Here is a 19,399-nt window from a genome sequence, read left to right as displayed (position 1 = left end):
ATCTCAATACAATGTTCTCCCCCTCTCTTGTGGAGGTTTATTCGATGTAAACTCTTTTTGTGATGTGTTTGTCGAGATCCGATGAATTGTGGGTTTATGACAAGTTTATCTATGAATAATATTTGAATCTTCTCTGAATTCTTTTATGTATGATTGAGTTATCTTTGCAAATCTCTTCGAATTATCAGTTTGGTTTGTCCTACTAGATTGGTCTTTCTTGCCATGGGAGAAGTGCTTAGCTTTGGGTTCAATCTTGTGGTGTCCTTACCCAGTGACAGAAAGGGTTGCAAGGCACGTATTGTATTGTTGCCATCGAGGATAACAAGATGGGGTTTATATCATATTGCATGTGTTTATCCCTCTACATCATCTCATCTTGCTTAATGTGTTACTCTGTTCTTATGAACTTAATACTCTAGATGCAGGCAGGAGTCGGTCGATGTGTGGAGTAATAGTAGTAGATGCAGGCAGGAGTCGGTCTACTTGTTATGGATTTGATGCCTATATACATGATCATGCCTAGATAATCTCATGACTATGCGCTTTTCTATCAATTGCTCGAGAGTAATTTGTTCACCCACTGTAATACTTATGCTATCTTGAGAGAAGCCTCTAGTGAAACATATGGCCCCCGGGTCTATCTCTTATCATATTTGCTTTCAATCTACTTTTATTTGCATCTTTAATTTTTGCATCTATATTATAAAATACCAAAAATATATTTATCTTATCATACCATCTTTATTAGATCTCACTTTCACAAGTGGCCATGAAGGGATTGACAACCCCTTTATTGCGTTGGTTGCGAGTTCTCAGTTTGTTTGTGTAGGTGTGTGGGACTTTTGAGGAGCCTCCTACTGGATTGATACATTGGTTCTCAAAACTGAGGGAAATACTTACGCTACACTTTACTGCATCACCCTCTCCTCTTCGAGGAAAACCAACGCAAGCTCAAGACGTAGCAAGAAGGATTTCTGGCGCCGTTGCAGGGGAGGTCTTCACTCAAGTCAAGACATACAAAGTACCCATCACAAACCCATCTCGCTCGCATTTACTTTATTTGCCATTTGCCTCTCGTTTTCCTCTCCCCCACTTCACCCTTGCCGTTTTATTCGCCCTCTCTTTCCCAATCTCCTCCTGTCTTTTTCGCTTGCCGTTTTTCTGTTTGCTTGTGTGTTGGATTACTTGTTGCCATGGCGCAAGATAATACCAAATTGTGTGACTTCTTGAATACCAATAATAATGATTTCCTTAGTACTCCGATTACTCCTCTTAATGATGTTGAGTCTTGTGAAATCAATACCGCTTTGCTGAATCTTGTTATGAAAGCTCAATTTGCCAGCCTTCCTAGTGAAGATGCCGCTACTCATCTAAACAATTTTGTTGATTTGTGTGATATGCAAAAGAAGAAAGATATGGATAACAATATTGTCAAATTGAAGTTATTTCCATTTTCACTTATAGATCATGCTAAAGTTTGGTTTTCATCTTTGCCTGAAAATAGTATTGATTCTTGGAACAAGTGCAAAGATGCTTTTATCTCTAAGTATTTTCCTCCCGCTAAGATCATCACTCTTAGGAACGATATTATGAATTTTAAACAACTTGATCATGAGCATGTTTCCCAATCTTGGGAAAGAATGAAATTGATGTTTCGCAATTGCCCTACTCATGGTTTGAATTTATGGATGATCATACAAAATTTTTATGCCGGTTTGAACTTTGCTTCTAGAAATCTCTTAGATTCGGCCGCGGGAGGCACGTTTATGGAAATTACGTTTGGAGATGCTACAAAATTGCTTGATAATATTATGGCTAATTATTCTCAAAGGCACACCGAAAGATCTTCTAGTAAAAAAGTGCATGCTATAGAAGAAATCAATGTTTTGAGTGGAAAGATGGATGAACTTATGAAGATGTTTGCTACTAAAAATACTCCTCTTAATCCCAATGATATGCCTATGTCTTCCTTGATTGAGAATAATAATGAATCTATGGATGTGAATTTTGTTGGTAGGAATAGTTTTGGAAATAATGCTTATAGAGGAAATTTTAATGCTAGACCGTTCCCTAGTAATCCCTCTAATAATTATGGAAACCCCTACAATAATTCTTATAGTAATTTTAATAAGATGCCCTCTGATTTTGAGAATAGTGTGAAAGAATTTATGATTTCTCAAAAGAATTTTAATGCTTTGCTTGAAGAAAAATTGCTCAAAGTTGATGATTTTGCTAGGAACGTTGATAGACTTTCCCTTGATGTTAATTCTCTTAAACTTGGATCTTCTTCTCCTAAGCATGATATCAATGAGTCTCTCAAAGTAATGAGAATTTCCATTGACGAGTGCAAGGAAAGAACCGCTAGATTGCGTGCTAAAAAAGAAAGCTTTATAAAAGTGTGTTCTTCCAGTTTCCGTGAAAATAATGATGAGGATCTTAAAGTTATTGATGCGTCTCCGATTAGATCTATGTTTTTCAATATGAATTTTGATGATTATGAGAGTGATGATGAATACACTTTGCCTAGAAGGCGTCCCAAAAATTCAGAGTCTTTAGATCTTGATGCTAAATTTGGTAAAAGTGAGATTGGAGAATCCTCAACTTCTAATAATATTGAACCCACTATCTCGGATTTCAAGGAATTTGATTATGATAATTGCTCTTTAAAAGGTTGTATTTCCTTGTTGTAATCCGTTGTTAATTCTCCTCATGCTTATAGTCAAAACAAAGCTTTTACCAAACATATTGTTGATGCCTTGATGCAATCTTATGATGAAAAACTTAATTTGGAAGTTTCTATACCTAGAAAACTTAATGATGAGTGGGAACCCACTATAAAGATTAGAATTAAAGATTATGAGTGTTTTGCTTTGTGTGATTTGGGTGCTATTGTTTCCACGATTCCGAAAACTTTATGTGATATTCTAGGTTTCCATGATCTTGATGATTGCTCTTTAAATTTGCACCTTGTGGATTCCACCATTAAAAAGCCTATGGGAAGGATCAATGATGTTCTTATTGTTGCAAATAGAAATTTGGTGCACGTAGATTTTATCGTTCTTGATATAGATTGCAATCTTTCTTGCCCTATTATTCTTGGTAGACCTTTCCTTAGAACGATTGGTGCGATTATTGATATGAAGGAAGGGAATATTAGATTCCAATTTCACTTAAAGAAAGGCATGGAGCACTTTCAAAGAAAGAAAGTCAAATTACCTTATGAATCTATCATGCATGCTACTTATGAATTTAGTGCCAAAGACGGCACCACTTAGATCTATCTTTGCTTTTTATGCCTGGCTAGGGGCGTTAAACGATAGCGCTTGTTGAGAAGCAACCTAATTTTCTTTATGTTTTTTGTTTTTGCTCCTGTTTAGTAATAAATCTTGCATCTACCTTCTGGTTATATGTGTTTTTATCTTTCAATTAGTGTTTGTGCCAAGTAGAACCTATAGGATAACCTACGATGATAGTTGATTTGATTCTGCTGAAAAACATAAACTTTGCGCAAACAAATATAATTTTGTTAAATCACAGGAACGTGATTTTGCGTTGATTCTTTTTGCTGCTATTCAGTAAACAAATTTTCCAGGACTTCCTATTTTCGTAGGATTTTTATAGTTCCAGAAGTTTGCGTTAGTTATAGATTACTACAGACTGTTCTGTTTTTGACAGATTCTGTTTTTCGTGTGTTGTTTGCTTATTTCAATGCATCTATGGCTAGTAAATTAGTTTATACACCATAAAGAAGTTGGAATACAGTAGGTTTAACACCAAAATAAATAAATAATGAGTTCATTGCAGTACCTTATGTGGTGGTTTTGTTTTCTTTCACTAACGGAGCTTATAAGATTTCCTGTTGAGTTTTGTGTTGTGAAGTTTTCAAGTTTTGGGTAAAGCTTTTATGGACTATGGAATAAAGGGTGGCAAGAGCCTAAGCTTGGGGATGCCCATGGCACACCAAGATATTCAAGAATATCCAAAAGCCTAAGCTTGGGGATGCCCCGGGAAGGCATCCCCTCTTTCGTCTTCGTTCATTGGTAACTTTACTTGGAGCTATATTTTTATTCGCCACATGATATGTGTTTTGCTTGGAGCGTCATGTACTATATTGCTCTTTGCTTTTTAGTTTACGACAATCATCCTTGCTGTAAACACCTTTTGGGAGAAGCCTATTTGATTAGAATTTGCTAGAATACTCTATGTGCTTCACTTATATCTTTTGAGCTTAATAGTTTTTGCTCTAGTGCTTCACTTATATCTTTTAGAGCACGGTGGTGTCTTAATTTTGAAGAAATTGCTAGTCTCTCATGCTTCACTTATATCATTTTGAGAGTCTTTTAGAACAGCATGGTATTTGCTATGATCATAAAGTTGGTCCTAGAATGATGAGCATCCAAGTTGGGCATAATAAAAACTATCATAGAAAGTGAATTGGATGCTATGATCAATTTGATACTTGATAATTGTTTTGATATATGAAGGTAGTGATATTAAATTCATGCTAGTTGGGTGATTATGAATTTAAAGAATGCTTGTGTTGAAGCTTGTGATTCCCGTAACATGCACGTATGGTGAACCGCTTTGTGATGAAGTTGGAGCATAATTTTATTTATTGATTGTATTCCTTATGAGTGGCGGTCGGGGACGAGCGATGGTCTTTTCCTACCAATCTATCTCCCTAGGAGTATGCGCGTAGTGCTTTGGTTTTGATTACTTCTAAATTTTTGCAACAAGTATATGAGTTCTTTTGATTAATGTTGAGTCCATGGATTATACGCACTCTTTCACCCTTCCACCATTGCTAGCCTCTCTTATATCGTGCAACTTTCGCCGGTACCATACACCCACCATTTACCTTCCTCAAAACAGCCACCATACCTACCTATTATGGCATTTCCATAGCCATTCCGAGATATATTGCCATGCAACTTTCCACCGTTCCGTTCATATGACACGCATTACTTTTGTCATATTGCTTCTTGCATGATCATGTAGTTGACATTGTATTTGTGGCAAAGCCACTTTCATAATTTTCATACATGTCACTCTTGATTCATTGCATATCCCGGTACACCGCCGGAGGCATTCATATATAGTCATATCTTGTTCTAGCTTTGAGTTGTAAATCCATAAAAGTGTGATCATCTTCATTATTAGAGTAGTGTCCTAGTGAGGAAAGGATGATGAAGACTATGATTCCCCCGCAAGTCGGGATGAGACTTCGGACTTTACAAAAAGAAAAAAAAAGAAAAAAAAGAAAAGAAAAAAAAAGAGAAAGGCCAAAAAAAGAGAAAGGCCAAAGAAAATAAAAGAGAAGAAAAAAAATTAAAATGAGAGAAAAAGATAGAAGGGACAATGCTACTATCTCTTTTTCCACACTTGTGCTTCAAAAATAGCACCATGATCTTCATGTTAGAGAGTCTCATATGTTGTCACTTTCATATACTAGTGGGAATTTTTCATTATAGAAATTGGCTTGTATATTCCAATGATGGGCTTCCTCAAAAGTGCCCTAGGTCTTCGTGAGCAAGTAAGTTGGATGCACCCCACTTAGTTTCTTTTGTTGAGCTTTCATATATTTATAGCTATAGTGCATCCGTTGCATGGCAATCCCTACTCACTCACATTGATATCTATTAATGGGCATCTCCATAGCCCGTTGATACGCCTAGTTGATGTGAGACTATCTTCTCCTTTTTCTCTTCTCCACAACCACCATTCTATTCCACATATAGTGCTATGTCCATGGCTCACGCTCATGTATTGCGTGAAAGTTGAAAAAGTTTGAGATTATTAAAGTATGAAACAATTGCTTGGCTTGTCATCGGGGTTGTGCATGATTAAATACTTTATGTGATGAAGATAGAGCAACAACCAGACTATATTATTTTGTAGGGATAACTTTCTTTAGCCATGTTATTTTGAGAAGACATGATTACTTTGATTAATATACTTGAAGTATTACTATTTCTCATGTCAATATGAACTTTTATTTTGTATTCATTTGGGTCTGAACATTCATGCCACAATAAAGAAAATTTCATTATGAATTATGCTAGGTAGCATTCCACATCAAAAATTCCTTTTTTATCATTTACCTACTCGAGGACGAGTAGGAATTAAGCTTGGGGATGCTTGATACCTCTCCAACGTATCTATAATTTTTGATTGTTCCATGCTATTATATTACCTCTTTTGGATGTTTATGGGCTTTATTTTACACATTTATATCATTTTTGGGACTAACCTACTAACCGGAGGCCCAGCCCATATTGCTGTTTTTTTTGCCTATTTCAGTATTTCAAAGAAAAGGAATATCAAATGGAGTCCAAGCGGAATGAAACCTTCGGGAGCGTGATTTTTGTAACGAACATGATCCGGAGAGCTTGGAGTGCAAGTCAAGAAGCTTCCGAGGGCCCCAAAAGATAGGGGTCCGCCCCCCTGTAGGGCGCGCCCCCTGTCTCGTGGGCCCCTCGGGCGGCCACCGACGTACTTCTTACTCCTATATATACCTACGTACCCGAAAAACATCCAGGAGCACCACGAAACACAATTTCCACCACCATAACCTTATGTATCCGCGAGATCCCATCTTGGAGCCTTCGCCGGCACTCTGCCGGAGGGGGAATCAACCATGGAGGGCCTCTACATCAACATCCTTGCCCCTCCGATGAGTTGTGAGTAGTTTACCAGACCTACGGGTTGATAGTTATTAGCTAGATGGCTTCTTATCTCTTTTTGGATCTCAATACAATGTTCTCCCCCTCTCTTGTGGAGATCTATACGATGTAAACTCTTTTTGCGGTGTGTTTGTCGAGATCCGATGAATTGTGGGTTTATGATCAAGTTTATCTATGAATAATATTTGAATCTTCTCTGAATTCTTTTATGTATGATTGAGTTATCTTTGAAGTCTCTTCGAATTATCAGTTTGGTTTGGCCTACTAGATTGGTCTTTCTTGCCATGGGAGAAGTGCTTAGCTTTGGGTTCAATCTTGCGGTGTCCTTACCCAGTGACAGAAAGGGTTGCAAGGCACGTATTGTATTGTTGCCATCGAGGATAACAAGATGGGGTTTATATCATATTGCATCAGTTTATCCCTCTACATCATGTCATCTTGCTTAATGTGTTACTCTGTTCTTTTGAACTTAATACTCTAGATGCAGGCAGGAGTCGGTCGATGTGTGGAGTAATAGTAGTAGATGCAGGCAGGAGTCGGTCTACTTGTTATGGATGTGATGCCTATATACATGATCATGCCTAGATAATCTCATAACTATGCGCTTTTCTATCAATTGCTCGACAGTAATTTGTTCACCCACCGTAATACTTATGCTATCTTGAGAGAAGCCCCTAGTGAAACCTACGGCCCCCGGGTCTATCTCTTATCATATTTGCTTTCAATCTACTTTTATTTGCATCTTTACTTTTTGCATCTATATTATAAAATACCAAAAATATATTTATCTTATCATACCATCTTTATTAGATCTCACTTTCGCAAGTGGCCATGAAGGCATTGACAACCCCTCTATTTCGTTGGTTGCGAGTTCTCAGTTTGTTTGTGTAGGTGCGTGGGACTTTTGAGGAGCCTCCTACTGGATTGATACCTTGGTTCTCAAAACTGAGGGAAATACTTATGCTACACTTTGCTGCATCACCCTCTCCTCTTCGAGTCAAACCAACGCAAGCTCAAGATGTAGCACCTGGTCGCGGCCCAGCGATCGTCCCCGGCAAGGCTTGCTGGGGGCCTTGGAGTCGTCCCCGGCAAGAGTCTTGTCGGGGGTCTTCATCACTTGATACAACATGGACTCATGGGTCGTAAATCTCCGTGAGGAGTCGCATGCTACCAGGCATGTGCTCTTTATGTCTTTGATCTTGACCATTGTCGATGGTGACAGAGTTCTCAAGCCCAAGGGTGGTTGCCTTGCTGGTTCCTTCACAAGCTGCCCCGGCAAGGGCTTGCTGGGAGGGCGCGCGTAGGTCGCCTCAGCAAGGCTTGTTGCCGGGCGTGGTCCTGCTTACCTCTTGTTGCTCGCTACTCTAGGCAGCTGTCTTGATGTTCCTTGTAATCGTCTTGCCTTCTGTCGCCTTCCTCTGCCTCGCCAAGCCTTGCTGCAAGGGGTGGCTGCGACCGCCCGTGCACAAGTAAGGGGTACAGAAGAACCCATACTTTTGTACACTGACAGTGACATTTGAAAAACGTTTTTGATGTCCCGGTTCTAAGTCGTAAAGCATGGTGCGCTAAACTATCAAGTAGTCATCATATTGAGCTAGCCAAACATTCATAACGTCTGCATCTGCTCCTGCAATAGGTCTGTCACCTAGCGGTGCATCAAGGACATAATTCTTATGTGCAGTAATGAGGATAAACCTTAGATCACGGACCCAGTCCGCATCATTGCTACTATCATCTTTCAACTTAGTTTTCTCTAGGAACATATAAAAAACATAGGGAAGCTATAACGCGAGCTATTGATCTACAACATAATTTGCAAAATACTAACAGGACTAAGTTCATGATAAATTAAAGTTCAATTAATCATATTACTTAAGAACTCCCACTTAGATAGACATCCCTCTAGTCATCTAAATGATCACGTGATCCAAATTAACTAAACCATGTCCGATCATCACGTGAGATGGAGTAGTTTCCAATGGTGAACATCACTATATTGATCATATCTACTATATGATTCACACTCGACCTTTCAGTCTCAGTGTTCCGAGGCCATATCTGCTTATGCTAGGCTCGTCAAGTTTAACCCGAGTATTCTGCGTGTGCAAAACTGGCTTGCACCCATTATATGTGAATGCAGAGCTTATCACACCCGATCATCACGTGGTGTCTCAGCATGAAGAATTGTCGCAACGGTGCATACTCAGGGAGAACACTTATACCTTGAAATTTAGTAAGGGATCATCTCTACCTCCATACTAAGCAAAATAAGATGCATAAAAGATAAACATCACATGCAGTCAAAATATGAGAAATGATATGGCCATCATCATCTTGTGCTCATGATCTCCATCACAGAAACATCGTCATGATCTCCATCGTCACTGGCGCGACACCTTGATCTCAATCATAGCATCGTTGTCATCTCGCCAACTTTTGTTACTACGACTATCGCTACCGCTTAGTGATAAAGTAAAACAATTACATGGAAATTGCATTGCATACAATAAAGCAACAACCATATGTCTCCTGCCAGTCGCCGATAACTTTGTTACAAAACATGATCATCTCATACAACAATTTATATCACATCATGCCTTGACCATATCACATTACAGCAAGCCCTGCAAAAACAAGTTAGACGTCCTTACTTTGTTGTCGCAAGTTTTATGTGGCTGCTACGGGCTTCTAGCAAGAACTGTTCTTACCTTCGCATCAAAACCACAACGATTTTTCGTCAATTGTGTTGTTTTAACCTTCAACAAGGACCGGCCGAAGTCAAACTCGATTCAACTAAAGTTGGAGAAACATACACCCGCCAGCCACCTATGTGCAAAACACGTCCGTAGAACCAGTCTCATGAACGCGGTCATGTAATGTCGGTCCGGGCCGCTTCATCCAACAATACTGCCGAATCAAAGTAAGACTTTGGTGGTAAGCAGTATGACTATTATCGCCCATAACTCTTTGTGTTCTACTCGTGCATATAACATCTACGCTTAGACCTGGCTCGGATGGCACTCTTGGGGAACGCAGTAATTTCAAAAAAAATCCTATGATCACGCATGATCTATCTAGGTGACGCATAGCAACGAGAGGGGAGACTGTGTCCATGTACCCTCGTAGACCGAAAGCAGAAGCGTTAAGTAACGCGGTTGATGTAGTCGAACGTCTTCGTGATCCAACCGATCAAGTACTGAATGCACGGCACCTCCGCGATCTGCACACGTTCAGCTCGGTGACGTCCCTCAAACTCTAGATCCAGCTGAGGCCGAGGGAGAGTTCCGTCAGCACGAGGGCATGGCGACGGTGATGATGAAGTTACCGGCGCAGGGCTTCTCCTAAGCACTACGACAATATGACCGAGGTGGAAAACTGTGGAGGGGGGCACCGCACACGGCTAAAGATCAACTTGTGTCTTTGGGATGCCCCCTCCCCATATATAGAGGGAGCAGGAGGCCGGCCAGGGGAGGAGGCCATGCCATGGGGGGGCAATCCTACTCCAAGTAGGAATCGGCCCCCCTTTCCTATTCCAACAAGGAGAAGGGGGAAGGAGGGGGAGGAGAGAAGGAAAGGGGGGCCGGCCCCCCTAGTCCAATTCGGTTTCGGCTAGGGGGCATGCGCGCCACACCTTGGCCTTCCTCCTCTCTTCCACCACTTCGCCCATGAGGCCCATTAACCCCCAGGGGGTTCCAGTAACCCTCCATTACTCCGGAAAATACCCGTTACACCTCGAAACTATTCCGTTGTCCGAATATAGTCTTTCAATATATCAATCTTTATGTCTCAACCATTTTGAGACTCCTCATCATGTCCATGATCTCATCTGGTACTCCGAACAACTTTTAGTACATCAAATCACATAAACTCATAATACCAATCGTCATCGTACGTTAAGCATGCGGACCCTACGGGTTCGAGAACTATGTAGACATGACCGAGACACATCTCCGGTCAATAACCAATAGCAGAACCTGGATGCTCATATTGGTTCCTACATATTCTACGAAGATCTTATTGGTCAAACTGCATAACAACATATGTTGTTCTCTTTGTTATCGGTATGTTACTTGCCCGAGTTTGGATTGTCGATATCATCATACCTAGTTCAATCTCGTTACCGGCAGGTCTCTTTACTCGTTCCGTAATACTTCATCCCGCAACTAACTATTTAGTCACAATGCTTGCAAGGCTTATAGTGATGAGTATTACCGAGAGGGCCCAGAGATACCTCTCCGAAACACGGGGTGACAAATCCTAATCTCTATCTATGCCAACCCAACAAACACCTTCGAAGACACCTGTAGAGCACCTTTATAATCACCCATTTACACTACACCACAACACCGATATAATGACATGTAATCTGCCGGGACAAAGCTCTTAAAATGGCATACTAACTGCCGGGATGGTAGTTCTCCCGGCAGATAGAACCGCCACGAGAACGGCTGCCGGGGATTGCTTCTCCCGACAGATAGATATCTCATGGCAGTTTATCTGCCGTGACGTACGTATTTCCCGGCAGTTAGTTTTCTCCCGGCAGGTTCCTTAGCGCAAAGGGATTTTAGTTATCGGCAATGCAACTGCCGGTAAAAACTTGTTGGCCCGGCAGATTGTATGCCATCACATTGATAAAATAGAATTTTGGGCAGCATATACCTATAATTTAATAAGAATTCACAATGTCTAATTTAATATCCATGCACAATGTTTTATCAAATCAGGACATCACACAATTTATGCATACACTTCAATCAGAGTTACATTTAGGCCTCATACTTCATTCGATAAACATAGGAAGCAAATATAACGAGTACGTATATATATATATATATATATATATTTCGAGATGGCACATAACCAAATGAAGTTGTGCCACAAAAGGGGAATTGGCTTAACAGCCACCAAAATGGGCAGAGCTAGTCTCCAGGTTTAACAAACAGTTTCTAGATATGCCACATAACAAAAATAAAGTTGAAGGTCTTCCAGATCTTCAACTGCTTGTAGATCTTCGAAACCACCAACTTGCTGTGTATGTTTGGGAAACCTGCAACGGACCGGAAACTCAAAATGAAGCTCCTGTTTCAGATTTTAAATGAACACATTAAGGATTATGACATAGCAACGAATAATACATAATTATATCAAACAGGAATTCTTTGACCTGCACATTCAAAATTCTTCCATGGGCAAATATGGCAAAACAGGAACCTGAGTTGAGTTGTAAAAGGAGTATATAATGCGTAGTTTGAATGCCAATTTACATTTCACATGTTTAGGTACTGGATGCAAACTGAATCATATATGTTTCCATGTAAAACACTTAGACTGAACACATGCATGTACATGATGCTACATTCCAAGAGCACAAGCTATGAAGACGTAATAATATATAATAGTCCAGTAAGTAACTAATTATTCTGGACTTTGCAAAGCATAATGCCACTGGACAATGGACACATGCACTGAAAATAAAGAATGGCCACCAGTACACTTTGTACAGGGAGGTTTGAAAGATCACCATATATGTAGTCTCACCCAAATATGCAGGGAAAGTCTATGTCCAAAAGAACAGCTCATGAGAGCTTAGCCTTTCTAGTGACCCAATATGGTAAGAGAAATATGTATATTACCTCCTCAGCTTGCTTATGGTTGCATTGCTGCATTTGCCGTTGACTTGTCCAGTTCCAACTACATACATAGAAGAAAAAGAGTATTAAGCAATCAACCATGATAGTCATTGTAAATTTAGCAAAAGAACCCAAGCTTACATGCTTGTAAGGCCATGCGATACATCGCCCTTGAGCTTGCCCCATGGTTGTCATGTCCCCAACACCACGAGGTAGAATAGCATCCCTTTTTATTACATAGTTCACGATAACCTTACAATATTGAGAGCCAAGCTCCTGACCACCTACCTCCTCTCTCCGATCAACTGATAGAATTGTAGCTTTTGCCACGGGGCTATTATGATCTTGGTAAACATTATAAAGTATCACATCCCTTCCTTTCTGAGGAATAATGAAAAAGAAGTTAGATAAGCGGAAGTTATTCTTTTCCATCCTATAGAAACTAGAGGCAAAGTATAAACATAGTAAAATCTGACCTGATGATTTTTCTGCGTGATTGGAACTTCTTTCTGTAGGGATGTTGCCATCTTGTTTCGATGAAGTGTCACATCCTTATCTTGTTGCATTGTTGCCTTCTTTTGGGAAATGGCAGCTGCCATCTCTTGCAACACCTCGTATTGAGCAGGGGGGATTGGACATTGTATTCCTGAGTGAATGGGGATTGGCCATTGTAATCCTGAGTGAATGCTGCTACCTTCTTTTGCAACAGTGCCCCTTCTGTCTTCTTTTGCAAAATGGTTGCCTCCTTCTCTCGTCGCACCTCAAAGGTAGGGGTGGCAGATCCTACACTATCTTCATGTCCATATGCACCTTCATGTCCATATGCATCTGCATCTACCCTCTGGGGCGAGGCATACCGTGGACTGAACTCAACATTTTGTCTAGCATTTGATTGTAAAAACAATCTTTTCATTTGCAGAAATTCATCCTTAAGACTTGTAACTACTTATTGGAAATTATTCTTGAGTTGATCTACACGCTCATGTAGAAGCGCATTTTCTTGTCGAGCTTCTTTTGCTTCTTCCTCGGCCATTTGAAGCTTCGTTGATTTCAGCTTTCTAGTTCCTGGCATGCCCAAACCTGTAGCACTTGGTCCTAGACCTTTACACCTGACATACCCATTCCTCTCCTTTGTAGTTACATGCGAGAAGAGGTCACCTTGCTGGATGGCTTTTTCCAAAAGTTCTGGACGCTCATTCTCCATATTTTCTATCTTTTTCTACAAGACATAACATATGATTCATTAACACAGTGATAATGTAGTGTTGCTTCAACTAATAACTTCAAAGCAAATAGGTTTCTAAAACTACTTCAAATACTTACAAACATATTTGCTGCAGCCACACTTGACGAGGCACCGGTCTTCTTGCACTTGTGTGTTTCCATAAACACTTCATGTCGATGAGGGGGATATCCATTCTTCATGTGCTGCCATTTATTTTCAAGTAGTTATATCAGAATAATCTAGAAATGATGGCAAAATAATTTGTGCAAGTAAGACTTATATGTACCATTTCATGAGAAACACGAGCATGACTTTTACTGCCTGATGTATGCAATAATTCCATCTCCTTTCGGTTTTGTTTCCCTTGCTGGCTACGCTTCTTCCCTCTTTCACTTTTCCAAAAGGCAACAAGTTCTTCCCAATCTGTTGGGCTAACTCTATTATCAGGGACAACTTGGAGTTCCTCATCGGTCTTGTCATCAAAATACAAAGTCTTCAACTCTGATTTGAAATCCCTCCATTTCTTGGCAGCACTTCCCATGACCCAATCCTTAAGTTTGTCATCCACAACATAATACATCTGTTTTCAAGCATGTGTAAATGTATCAAGCATGTGTAATTATACAATGTAAGGGCGACGTATTAGATAAATGGGCACATTATATTATACCTTTATGGTTGTCCATAATTGAATTTTTTGCTCAACTTCAACCTTTCTCCAATCAGTGTGCCTAAGAGATATTTTACTTTTCACAAGTGTGGAGATGAAGTTGGAAAACTCTGAGGCATTGTCCCCAACTGGTTGTCCATCTTCATTGTACTGTACACGAATTGGTGGCACTATCCCCAATCTATCATACACATTATGCATTCTAGTGCGCTTTTTGCCATTCTTCCCTTTTGTTTCTTGACCCTATTAGGCTATCATACATTTAACTAACAGACTATATGCACAAATATTATAGCAACGCACCTTCAACCTCTTGGATGTTGTCACAAGGCATCTCTTCAACATCTGTAGTCGTTTGGGACCTAAGGACTCGAGTTACTTCAACAATAGGCTTTTCTGCAGTGCTCTACAAATAAAGAAACGGGATGATGTATAAAGTTGTCATGAACTCAAAGCATGAATCAAAGTGCCTCAAAACTGAAGTAATAGATGCAGCAACCAAACAAAAGCATGATATATCACCTTCTTCCTTTTAGTTTGTCGCTGACTAGCTGGGCCTCCATTTTCTTCATTTATATTTGAAAATCAAAAGCGACCAAATCGTTCAAATTCGTCGCTGTTTCTTGCTCTAATTCTTGCTAGCCTCTCTTCCTCTCATTCTTGAACATTGTCCTCGTCTCTTCCTTTTTCCATTCTTTTTCCTGAAGAGAAAATTAATGGCACATTAGATGTCAAGTAGGTAAGCATATACCTGAAAAATGTAAGGAAAAGACACACACTTTGGTTGCTGAATTGCACGAACGAGTGTTCCATCTATATATGTCCTACTACGAGGTATACTATTATCTATGTGATAAAAACAAAGCACTTGTTATGTCCACAAATCTGATTTTTTTAAGGAATACACAAATCTGATTTCGTGAAACATAAACAAAGAAGTGTTGTAGAAACAAGGGTTGAGGAGGCATTCATATGATAAAAACAGAGCACTTGTTCTGTCCACATGCTAGAACTTTGCATCTATATAAAAACAGGCATCTATATGATAAAAACAGAGCACTTGTTCTGTCCACTTGCTACAACTTTGAGGCATCAACTAAACACAAAAAGAAGTGTTGTAAAAACTATAACTGAGTGCCTAGTACACAGATTAAACTAACCCATCTAACATTTTTGCAAGTTAGCATTGAATCATCTGCCAAGTTCACAGATTGAAATGGTAACAATTGTACAAGTCAGAATTGAATCTCATTTGCAGGTACACAATTTAAACCAAACCCAGGCAGCAAAGAAATCTCACCAAATGCTCAGAGAGAGGATGTTCAGGAGGCAGCCCTGTCCATAGAGAGGATGTTGATGTTGAGGTGGCAGAACTGCTCGCCGAAGAAGAGGGACGCTCTGCTGCTTGGGGGAATGGAGAGGATGTTGACATGGCAGTGAGCTGCTAGCCGGAGAAGAGGGACGCTCGCTGCATGGAGGATCAGAGAGGACGTACAGGAAGCGGTCCCGCTCGGTGCTCGACTCCTCGGTCCATGGGGGTGCCGCGGTGCTGTTGTGCGGTTGTTGGGGCCAAAGACTGACTCCGTCCGGGTGGACGACGATCGGCGGCGGCGGGGTGGCTGGAAGAGGCGACGGGGCTGTGGTGGTGGGGGCCGCCGCCGGCAGTACTAGGATTTAGGGCGGCCAGCGGCGCTAGAGTGGCAGGGAGAGGAGTCGGGGTGCAGCGGGGGGGAGGTGGCTCGGGATGGCGGCGGAGCTGCGGTGGTGGGGGACGCCGGCGGCGGTGGGGCTACGGTGGTGGGGACGCTGGCACCGATGGGATTTGGGGGTGCCGGCCGGATTTGGGGGCGGCGGCTGCGGTCAGGTAGGGCACGAGGGATTGGGGGTGGCTGCGGTCTGGAGGTAGGGCACGAGGTAGTAGTTCTTTTAGGCTTTTTTTTGTCTCTCGCGCGCTTTTCCTCATTTGCGCGCGCTTAGGCCCAAACTGTATTTTACTCTCGCGCCAAAAGCGAACCTCGACAGATAATGGGCCGTAGTAGGCTTCTCCAGGCAGACAGGGCGCCCCCAAGTGTACCGGCAGTTTGTTTGCCTTTGTTCTTCAAGTTCTGGCGGCAATTGCACCGCTGTGAGCTAGTTCTACCGGCAGTTACAGATGCCCCGGCAGTAAGTTTGCCCTTGTTTAGATATTTCTCCCGGCAGTTAGCTGCCCCGAAACAAGTGTTGTGGTGTAGTGCGTTGTGATGTTTGGTAGCACACAAAGTGTTCCTCCGGTATTCAGGAGTTGCACAATCTCATAGTCTGAGGAACTTGTATAACTCATGAAGAAAGCAGTAGCAATGAAACTCTAACGATCATAATGCTAAGCTAACGGATGGGTCTTGTCCATCACATCATTTTCCTACTGATGTGATATCGTTCATCAAATGACAGCACATGTCTATGGTCAGGAAACATAACCATCTTTGATTAACAAGCTAGTCAAGTAGAGGCATACTAGGGACACTATGTTTTGTCTATGTATTCACACATGTACTAAGTTTTCGGTTAATACAATTCTAGCATGAATGATAAGCATTTATCATGATATAAGGAAATATAAATAACAACTTTATTATTGCCTCTATGGCATATTTCCTTCACAATCTCCAATACTCAATGCATATCGTTACCTTCATGGCTTTCATCAATCTACCGAATATTCTTCATGCATTGCCTATGAAACTTTCCTTCAAATGCATATAAATGGAAAACATTAGTTCATAGCAAGTGCCATTAATTATCAAACTGCATATGAGGACTACATGCACTTTTAGGTTGATTGTTTCTCGAAAAAGGATGTCATGGCAAACATGATGACATGTTGCGTGATCATACACAATATGATCATAGAGGATGAGAAGGATATGCCAGACACTATTCACTATGAAGATAATCGCACAATCGTCTGGCCTCATGACACATAAGACGCATTCAAACATTTCTTGAGGCATACCGAAAGATTGAAGAGCGGGCCTCCCATCATGAGCTGAAGAAGGATCCCATTGAGCATCATTAGTAGTTTGTTGGGAGATAGTGTGTTTAAATTATTTGAAGATTCATTTATTTTGACGTGAACAGATTATTTGATTGGATTATTTATTGCATTTTGGATTATTTATTAATTTGGATTATCTGTTGTATTTGGATTAACGGTCATATTTGTTGAATTATGCTCATCCTTCGATCTTCATTATTGTAAATAGGCTAGGAAGAACGTATGACCCAATAACAGGTGGATCCAAGTTATAGAACAAATATGGAGGCTGCATTATGCGGCTTGTGTTTGCGCATATGTGTAATATTTTTTTGAACCATGCTACATATGTCTTATGTATGCTGCCAATATGACGACTGTATCAGAGTAGCTTTAGTGCCATCATTTCCACCATACTATAAATTTGTATCGAAAGAATACAAGCAAACATTTAAACTTGGGAAATGTTATCTCAAGAATGTCCTTGGGAGCGTTTTCCCAATGAAGACCCCAAATTGACATGCCATACTAACTAAACTTTATATGGCAACTTCAATAAATTTGCCATGATCGGCGATGAAAGTTGTCATTTGGAGCAAAACAATGGCAGAAAAAATGCCACGATATGTAGAAAAATTATCATCCGTTCGATCGTGATTCGATGGTTCTGAGGGCACTCGCTGGGTGCCTTAAAAATCTGATGTTCCCTAGGTATCGGAGTCCTTGAACTTTAGCATGCGCGGACAATATCAGCTTGGCACCTCGATTCCACCTCCCGGACGGATAGTCACCGTTTTTTTCTAACATTAGTGTCATAGTTCTTGCTTTCTTGTCCAACTCATAAATATTTACTTCTGTAGGAATACAGCTCACAAATATTTGACGGAAACTACTAGGGACGAGATTGTAGAGGCGCACAATCCTCGTTTACGGTATTTTTATGGAATCGTTTGAACCAACTAAGGGTAGTTTCAATGTCGACCCTCAAACTGCATGCATACGTCTGGTTTGCATCGTCTAGATTGTGGAAGCCATCCAACACAGTCCTGTATCGGTCTAGTTGATAGTACGGACATGTATTTTCCGCAAACCGGAGAGAAAGTGGGGAGGGGTCTCTATGGGCGTCCAAACCGCTGCCACGCCCGTGTTTGACTACCCCGGCCTACAAAAAAGAAAAAAACACCCGTCTCTCCCGCGCTTTTCGTCCATTGATGCCCCTGATTTGATCGGATGGGAGGCTGCACCGATGGGCATGACCTTTCGGGTGTCGCTGCTTCAATGGAGATGCCGCATCCCGGGAAACCAACTCCGGCCGTTGTGCCGCATTGAAGCGGGCTGACTGTCCCTTCGCTTGGCCTGCCCGCGACTATTTAATTCATGCATTGGTGACGAACAGAGCCGCACTCCCACCCCCCTTCACCATTCACAAGCGCTACCTCCTCTCTGAGACCAATGGCCATGCCGAAGTCCTGGTTCTCCATGCCGCATGCAGAGGCGGTCGAAGCTCCTCATTAGGCGGATCTTAGCGCCGCCGCCCTTGCTGTCTTGGCCCCTCTGCATCCATGGCGCCTAGCTCCTCCGGCAAGGAGGAGATCATCATCTCCTCTTGCAAGGAGGACAACTATACGCCATAGCAGAGGCCCCGCCTCTTCTCGGATGCCGTTGTGACAGACAAAGAATTCGATCATCGGATCAAGTTAATGATGGAGAGTTTGCTCTATCACATGGGCCCATCACCACCATCATCGGTGCACGTCAAGGAGGAGCCACCGTCCCTGTCACGACACTATGTGAAGCACGAGCCGACATCCGCTCCAACGGGGCATCGCCCGAGTGCAATCGTGTTGTCCAGATCGGACGTCGCGTCAAGGACGAGTCGACGTCGCCCCTGTACTATGTATCGTGGAGTCCGGATTGGACGCCGTCTCAAGGACGAGCCAGCGTGCCCCCTTCCCGCACTATCGTGGCGCCCATATCGAACCTGGGGTCAAGGACGAGCCGACGTCGCCCCCACCCAACCGGTACACCCGCAATGACACACCTGCCTGAAGGAAATTTGCCCTAGAGTCAATAATAAAGTTGTTATTTTATATTTCCTTATTCATGATAAAGGTTTATTATTCATGCTAGAATTGTATTGATCGGAAACTTAAATACATGTGTGAATACATAAACAAA

The sequence above is a fragment of the Triticum dicoccoides genome, chromosome 5B (genome assembly GCF_002162155.2).
Source record: "Triticum dicoccoides isolate Atlit2015 ecotype Zavitan chromosome 5B, WEW_v2.0, whole genome shotgun sequence".
NCBI classification, from domain to species: Eukaryota; Viridiplantae; Streptophyta; class Magnoliopsida; order Poales; family Poaceae; genus Triticum; species Triticum dicoccoides.
The sequence above is the reverse complement of the archived record's forward strand: the minus strand, read 5'-3'. Positions refer to the sequence as shown.